The 7,806-nt window shown below is 35.7% G+C and overlaps 1 pseudogene; it reads right to left on the reverse strand.

Moving 5' to 3' along the window:
* Nucleotides 1–252: 252 nt before the first annotated feature.
* LOC130858771 (L-lactate dehydrogenase B chain-like) lies at nt 253–1,252 on the reverse strand (annotated as a pseudogene).
* Between the last annotated feature and the right edge of the window lie 6,554 nt (nt 1,253–7,806).

Below are 7,806 nucleotides of genomic sequence, written 5' to 3' on the forward strand. Positions count from 1 at the left end.
GAGAAAAAAGACCCGGCTTCCTCGCCTCACCACCTGTATCATTTTTTTTTTCACACTACAATACTTAATTTTTTTTTGTTTGAGGACTCATTTTGCAAGCATTAAACCAAGCTTGGGCTTTGATTCTGGGAGCCCAGATTCACATACTTAGGAAGATAAAAGCAAACTGTGCTCCACGTACATGGATGAAAACTAAAGGCTCGTGGTTAATCACACTGTAGTTTTAAGTTTCTACAGTCTAGCAGCTGGAAGTCACAGGTCCTTCAGGTCCTTCTGGATGTCCCATAGGGTGTCTGCTCTTTTCTTGAGTTGGGCAACCTCATCCTCCTTCAGATTCTGATTGATAACACTCATTAACCCCCGAGCATTCAGGATGCATGGAAGGCTCAGGAAGACTTCATTCTCAATGCCATACATCCCGTTCACCATTGTTGACACTTGGTGAGTCCTGGATAGATTTTTCAACGTGGATTCAATAAAATCAGCCACACTTAATCCAATAGCCCAGTTGGTGTATGCTTTTAGCTTGATAACTTCATAAGCACTTTCGACCACCATCTTATGCACTTCCTTCCAATTTTCACTATCACTGTCCGTTCCCATTTGTGGATTCAGTTCCTGTAGAGAAACGCCACATTCACCTCACTTCACACAGCCACACTTGAGTCGCCAGTTCTCCCAAAATCCATCCGTGGCAGCTGCTGGGATGAATGCTAAATTTTTCAGCTATAAGATAGCGAAACCTAGCAGAATCTAGATTACACCCACTCCCAATCACACGGTGCTTGGTTAATCCATTTAGTTTCCAGGTAACATATGTGAGAATATCCACTGGGTTAGAAACCACAATTATGACGCAGTCAGGACTGTACTTGATGATCTAAGGAATGATGAACTTGAAAACATTAATATTCCCCTGCACCAGATTCAGACGACTCTTTCCCTCTTGCTGGCGAACTCCTGCAGTTACCACCACGATCTTGGAATTGGCAGTCACAGAGTAATCTCTGTCTGCCACAATTTTTGGTGTTTGAAGGAATAAGCTCCCATGCTGCAGGTCCATCATTTCTCCTTTGCGTTTCTTTTACAAAACATCCACAAGAGCAAGCTCATCAGTCAGAGACTTTCCCAGAATGCTGATGGCACATGCCGTACCAACTTGCTCAACACCCACTATGGTGATCTTACTGTTTGGAACCGTTGCCTCTGCTTCTGCAACTGGTGCGATCAGTTTTTCCTTAAGAGTTGCCATTGTGTCCAAGGGAGGGAAAGTTCTGGAGACGGCGGTGAGGGTCGCATGAAGAAAAGTCAGCAGCCTGTATCATTTCTTTAAAAGCAGATTTCCTTAATTGAAGAACACCCTTTAAGCTAAATGAGAAAACGTTTTCTATTTTTTTTCTAACCGAAATAAGCCCCATTGTCTTCCTTTGCCTCCCCATGTTCCTTTCGGTTTAATCACACAGGCATTTATACTGCTCAGAAAATATACGGTTGACCCTGAACAACACAGGTTTGAACTGCGCGGGTCCACTTTTATATGGATTTTTTTTTTTTCAATAAACGTGTACTACACTACAACATGATCCACAGTTGGTTAAACTGCAGGATGCGGAACTGCAGATACGGAAGGCGGACTGTAAAATTATACGCTGATTTTCGACAGCACAGGGGTCAGTGGCCCTAACCCTTGCATTGTTCAAGGGCTAACTATATTGAAACTTCATGGGGAATTCCCTGGTGGTCCAGTGGTTAGAACTGGGCACCTTCACTGCCAGGCCGGCTTCAATCCCACAATGGGGAAGTAAGGTCCCTTAAGGCTCAGTGTGGCAAGGTCAAAACAAAACAAAGCAAACAAACAAAACAACACACAAAAAACCTTCATGTGTATTCAGATTATTCTGAAGACAAATAAGATCATTTCAATGAATAAATTAATTTGATAACAAAATTATCATCTCATCCCAAATCATGCTGAATTTAAAATGCTACTTTTTAAAAACCTTTCATCCTTGGAGAAATCAATGATAGACTTCCAAGTAAAAGGTAATTCACAGAATATATCTATATTTTGGAGGGAATCATTCAAAGATAGCATAGTAAACTTCTGGAAACATCACACAAATCTAATGTAAATATGTTGAGGCAAGTGAAAAATATCAGATTTGGAGTGGTAAAAACCTTAAATGTGCAAACATAGGCAAGAAAACATTTATACCATGTAAAAGTGCAATTGCAATCAGGGACTACTGCTTAATGTAAATGGACAGGGAATATACTAGGTATGATGTTCCCCAGTGTAGCTGCAGCTAACCCAGCTGACTTACAGCTTGGAACACAACAGTTTTGATCACAATTTTCCCTAAACAACTACCTATCATTTTAATGTATCTGGATAGTTTTTTCAGAATATTACAAAATCATTTGAAAATATATGCTGAGCCTTATGGTTTGTACAGTAGCAAAACGCCAAGTATTTTTAAATAAGAAAGAGAAACATTTATTTCTAACTTATTGTTTTAACTGTCAGTAACTGCAACATCAGGGTTCATTAAACAATAGCTGGTTTTCTACAAATTCAGAGAAAATAATTTGAAGGTTCTGTAATACTCTGTTTTGTTATACTGCATATTGGCTTCTACAAATAACTAAAAGATACAAGCTAAAAAACAATATCTAGGATAATGGTGAATGAAGTAATTTGTTTCACAGCTCACTTAGATGGTGGAAATTCATACCAGAATGCATTCTAGGAACTCATCAAAAATAAGCATATCCGAGGTTGGTAATTTCATTGTGGCATATTTTCATTTTAATAGATTTTTATTAAATTCATAAAAGTTAATGGACTAGGGATTAAGTCATTATGAACTCTTTCCCAATTGTCTGTTATTAATAGCATCACAATGGTGATGCCATTGTTAAATACTTTCATTCTAAATGCCTTCTTTTAGTCAATCATGATTTTTCATCTCGGAGTTCCTACTTCAACAATTCTTTCAGATGATTGTGTTTCTTGTTTTCAGTCCCCAAGTTTTCAGAAATCTCAAAGCTTTGATGTTCCTATTCTATAATATATATTTAAAGTATGTGATGTAAATAATACAAACAATAAAAACATCTGTCCTTATAGGTTAGAAAAATATTATTGGCCATACCAATAATACACAGAATTAAGGGGCAGTAAAAATGATCTTTTCTTTAAAATAAGAATCTAATCTTCTTCACAAATCTGTTTTATTTAGGCTCTCTTCTTTACAAGTCAGTAAACTAAAAATTGAAATTTAGTTTAAAATAAAATTAAAAATTGTTTGTATTCATGATGTTCTCCAGTTTTTACCTTATTAGCCACCCATAGTCACCATATCACCATCTACAACATGTTCTGGGACATGCATGGATTGTTGATAGAATTTTCCTTCCAATGAAGCATCTGTATTTGGTAGCTCATCTGTTCAGGTCCAACTTGCCAATGATTTAATCTGTTAAATTAATTCCAATTGTTTTATGACTCCAATATTTTTTACTTTGAACCTTACCCTTGTGGAGATACTGCTTTTCTTTTAGAAAGCTTTAATTGAAATAAGTTGGGTCAAGGAGAAAGTTCATTATTTTAAAGTAATGTGTACTTGGGTTATGTACACCATCACTGCTACTTAAATCTAAACTACTTCACTTATTTGTCCATGAATGGAATTTTATGCTGAGTTTGATAGGAATAGCTACTTTAATGGTTTAAATACAACCAACTATATATGTATTTTGTAAAGTAAAATTTGACATAAGTGATGTAAACTATAGAGGCACACTTTTGGAAGCCTAATGCAGTTGGGAGACCCGATTTTAGACCTAAGACCACATATATTTTCTTCCACTCCAAGAACTCAAAGAACAAGCCTTGATGCAAGTTACTTAACTCTAGAATTTGTGTTCAAGTCCTCTTAGCAAGATTAACTTTGTCCTTCTGAGCAGAGGCATTATAATAGTATCTTTTATTGTGGAATCACATAACACTTTGTGACATATCATTCATCAAATAGTAAAATAGGAACCCCATTTATAGTATAATCTTAACTGTGCATGTAGAGCTTTTGTATTAGTCTACAGTATGTCCTGAAGCTAAATTTGATTACTGTTTCCCTAGCAAGATGTTTAAACTAAGTTGAATTATGTAGAGTTGTACTTATGGCTTAAATGGCACTCTCCTGTGTAATGTAAATAAAGTAGCCACTGTAGTGTACAACTATATGCATGTAAGAAAGAATAACATCAGATTATTTGGTACCCAAAGTTTTAATGTATCTTTTTCTGGGAAATCCCTGATGCATTTAAAAACTTTTTCATTGTCATATTAATAATAAATATTATCTAAACCAAGCTTGCAAATTTTAAACTGAGAAAAAGGCCATGCACTTTTTGTCTGTATATAGTTCAGATTTCTTTATCCCTTGACCCTTAAAGAAGCATTTTAGATGGGAGAATAAATTAAAAGCAGTATAAATGTATGCTGTAAATAAAATGCATAAAGGACTCATTATGCTGAAAAGGTAGTAGATTAAAACATAAATAGGTTTAAAAAGAATGTATACAAATTTATGACTAATAGATACATGAAGTGTTCTTAACAGAAAGTTAGGCATGGTGGGGGTGATCAGATAAAATGTACAAACTATGTTCTTCTATGATCTAAGAACCTATTCTAGATCAATCAGTTCTAACATTTCATTTTTTTTTCAATAAGAGGGCTCATTCAAAAATAATCACTATACTTCAACATATAAATTGAAATTGAAATTATGGAAATCAGAAACAAAATTCTTTGGCTTTCTGCACTTTGTTACTTCTACTAGGAAATCAGAAGGCCTTTCTAAATAATTAAGGCTAAAAACCAGACAGATTATGCATTTAACATTGGAAAACATCCACAATCATGATGAGAGGTTTTAATACACAAGCATCAGCAGGTTTAGAAGAAACTGTCAGACAATTTAAGAAAATTCATTTTTATATATCAAAAATATAGTCTGTAATGTAGAAATTTAACTAACTAAATTAATCCATAACTAATATGTCTATAGCAAAAATTCAAAATATGTGACATAAAACTTCTCCAACATCAGCAGCATTAGAGGCAATAAACCAGACCCCAAAATGTAAAATCTATTTAGAAACTAAACATTTGTCAAAATAACTTGTAGGCTAAAGAGAAGCATGGTGTCAATATGAGAGAGAGGTTTATGATCTTAATCACATTTATTCATAAAACAAATTTTGCATGTACGTGGCTTCCCAAAAATCCAGGAAAAAGAAAAAAAGAAACCAAACCAAAAGTAAGTAGAATAAAGAAAGCAAATATGCGACTTCCCTGTTGGTGCAGTGGTTGAGAATCTGCCTGCCAATGCAGGGGGTATGGGTGCAATCCCTGGTCTGGGAAGATCCCACATGCTGCGGAGAACTAAGTCAGTGTGCCACAACTATTGAGCCTGTGCTCTAGAGACCGTGCACCAAAACTACTGAGCCCACAGTCTGCAACTACCGAAGCCCACGCTCCCTAGAGCCTGTGCTGTGCAACAAGAGCAGCTACCACAATGAGAAGCCCGCACATTGCAACAAAGAGTAGCCCCCAATTGCCACAATAAGGCAAAGCCCACGTACAGCAACGAAGACCTAATGCAGCCAAAAAAAAAAAAAAAAAAGCAAATATTATAATTAATGTTAATTTTAAAATAAACAAAAAAAAAAACCCCAACATATATAAATACAACTTTCTTTGAAAAGGCAAATAAAACAGAATTGAAAGTACCAGGCAAAATACATACTTTTTAGCTTAAAGCAAACTATACTTTCAAAATTAATAGAACAAAGACCATCATGTTGAAAAAGATATATTTAATTAAATATATATATTTATATATATTTTTATATTATGTATATATTACATATATATGGAGAGAGAGAGAGGGAGAATAATTTTGGGGGGGGTGGGATTACATTAGCCACTTTTCATTTTGTACTCTCTCTGCACATTACAGTCCAAGTGGGCATTGTTTCTGCTAAAATAATTTTCTCAAGAACTTTATCAGTCTCATACATTTTATTTGTCCACTCCATTAGACCAAAGCCACACTCACAAACCTTTTTCAGATAATCCTCTCTCTATCTTTGTTTCTTGTTGAGATGGTTGAAGGACAATGCTCTTAAGCTTTGTAGAATTCCTATTGTAACAGAGATGAACAAATCTGACTCCATATTGAATCTGTCCCTTTAGCTCTAAACTGTGCTCTGTTGCCTGTGCTTAGTCATGATGGCTCTGCACCTTTGTAAAAGAATGTAGCCTGTAGCCTGAAATATACATTGTATCCCATTTTCAAGGCTCTTCCTCAGAAGTGTAACCTTTAAAAAGATGATAAAAAGTTGCAAAACAGAAAATAACAATTGTCTTGTTAGAGTTTTATTGGAACATAGTAACCAGACCTACACAGACAGCTGGAAGAACAAAGTCTGCAACAACCAGACACACCCACGCCCCTTTTAGTATAAAATAAACCTGAATTTTAACTTGGATAAGATGGGTTTTGAGGACTAGTCCACCATCTTCTCAGTCTGCTGGCTTTCCTAATAGAGTTGATGTTGTTGCCCCAACCTCTTATCTTTCGATTTGTTGGCCTGTCCTGCAGTGAGCATTATGAGCTTGGACTCAGTAACACTATAGCTGGTTGGTTTGAGAGGATCTGTGATGTACAACCTTAATCTCTTGTAAGTACCCTCTACATGACTGAATATTCTTAACTTTTTGATCTTTATGATCTTTATGATTTGACTAGAAAGTTGTAGAGCCACACTCTCAGCTTCTGTTTTCTACATAACTGCAGGAGAGAATTGCTCTAAGTATTGCACCACTTCATCACAAGGATCCCTATAACTCCAGTTTTCAATAATATCTTTCTCACTTCTTTCTGAACCCTTGCTAATAACACCTTTAATATTTAGATTTGTCCTAACAGTCTGTTGAAGGCAATTTAGGTTCTCTCTATTGTGCTCCTTAAAATTCTTCTATTCTTTACCCACTTACCAGTTCTAACACTACTCCACATTTGCAGATTTTTTTTTTTAACAGAAGCACCCTACTTTCAGATACCAATACATGTATTTGTTTTCTGTTGCTATGTAACAAATTACCACTACCTTAGCAACTTAAAAAATACATATTTATTATCTCACAGTTTCTGTGGGTCAAGAGTGAAGGCATAGAATAATCAAATTATTGGCATCAGGGTTTTACAAGGCTGCAATTAAGGTAAAAGCTGGAATGTGTTCTTAGAGAGTCAACTGAAGAAGAGTTAATTTCGAAGATCACTGAATTTGTTGGCAGAATTCACTTTCAGGATATAGTTCTGAGAGCCTCAGATTTTAGTCTATCAACCAGGGGTCACCTCAGCTCTTAGAGGTCATGACAGTACCGTGCTACATGGCCTTTTCTTAGTTCAGACCTGGCAACTTGCTTCTTCAAGGATAGCAAGATTGAGAGCAACAGTATTTTAGAAGACAGTTTTATATCATAACATAATCATGGGAGCAACATCTTATCACATTTGCCATATTCTCTTGGTGAGAAACAAGTCACAGGTCTCATCTATACTCAAGTGGAAGGTACTGCACAAAGGCATGAACACCAAGGGGGGATCATGTGGTTACTTTAGAGTCTGTCAGTCACACAAATCTAATATAGATATATATTTTATCAATAATGCAAATAGTATTATTCATGATAAAATATAAATCCATACATAGGCTCATATATTTCTGAAC

The sequence above is a fragment of the Hippopotamus amphibius genome, chromosome 8 (genome assembly GCF_030028045.1).
Source record: "Hippopotamus amphibius kiboko isolate mHipAmp2 chromosome 8, mHipAmp2.hap2, whole genome shotgun sequence".
Lineage (NCBI taxonomy): Eukaryota > Metazoa > Chordata > Mammalia > Artiodactyla > Hippopotamidae > Hippopotamus > Hippopotamus amphibius.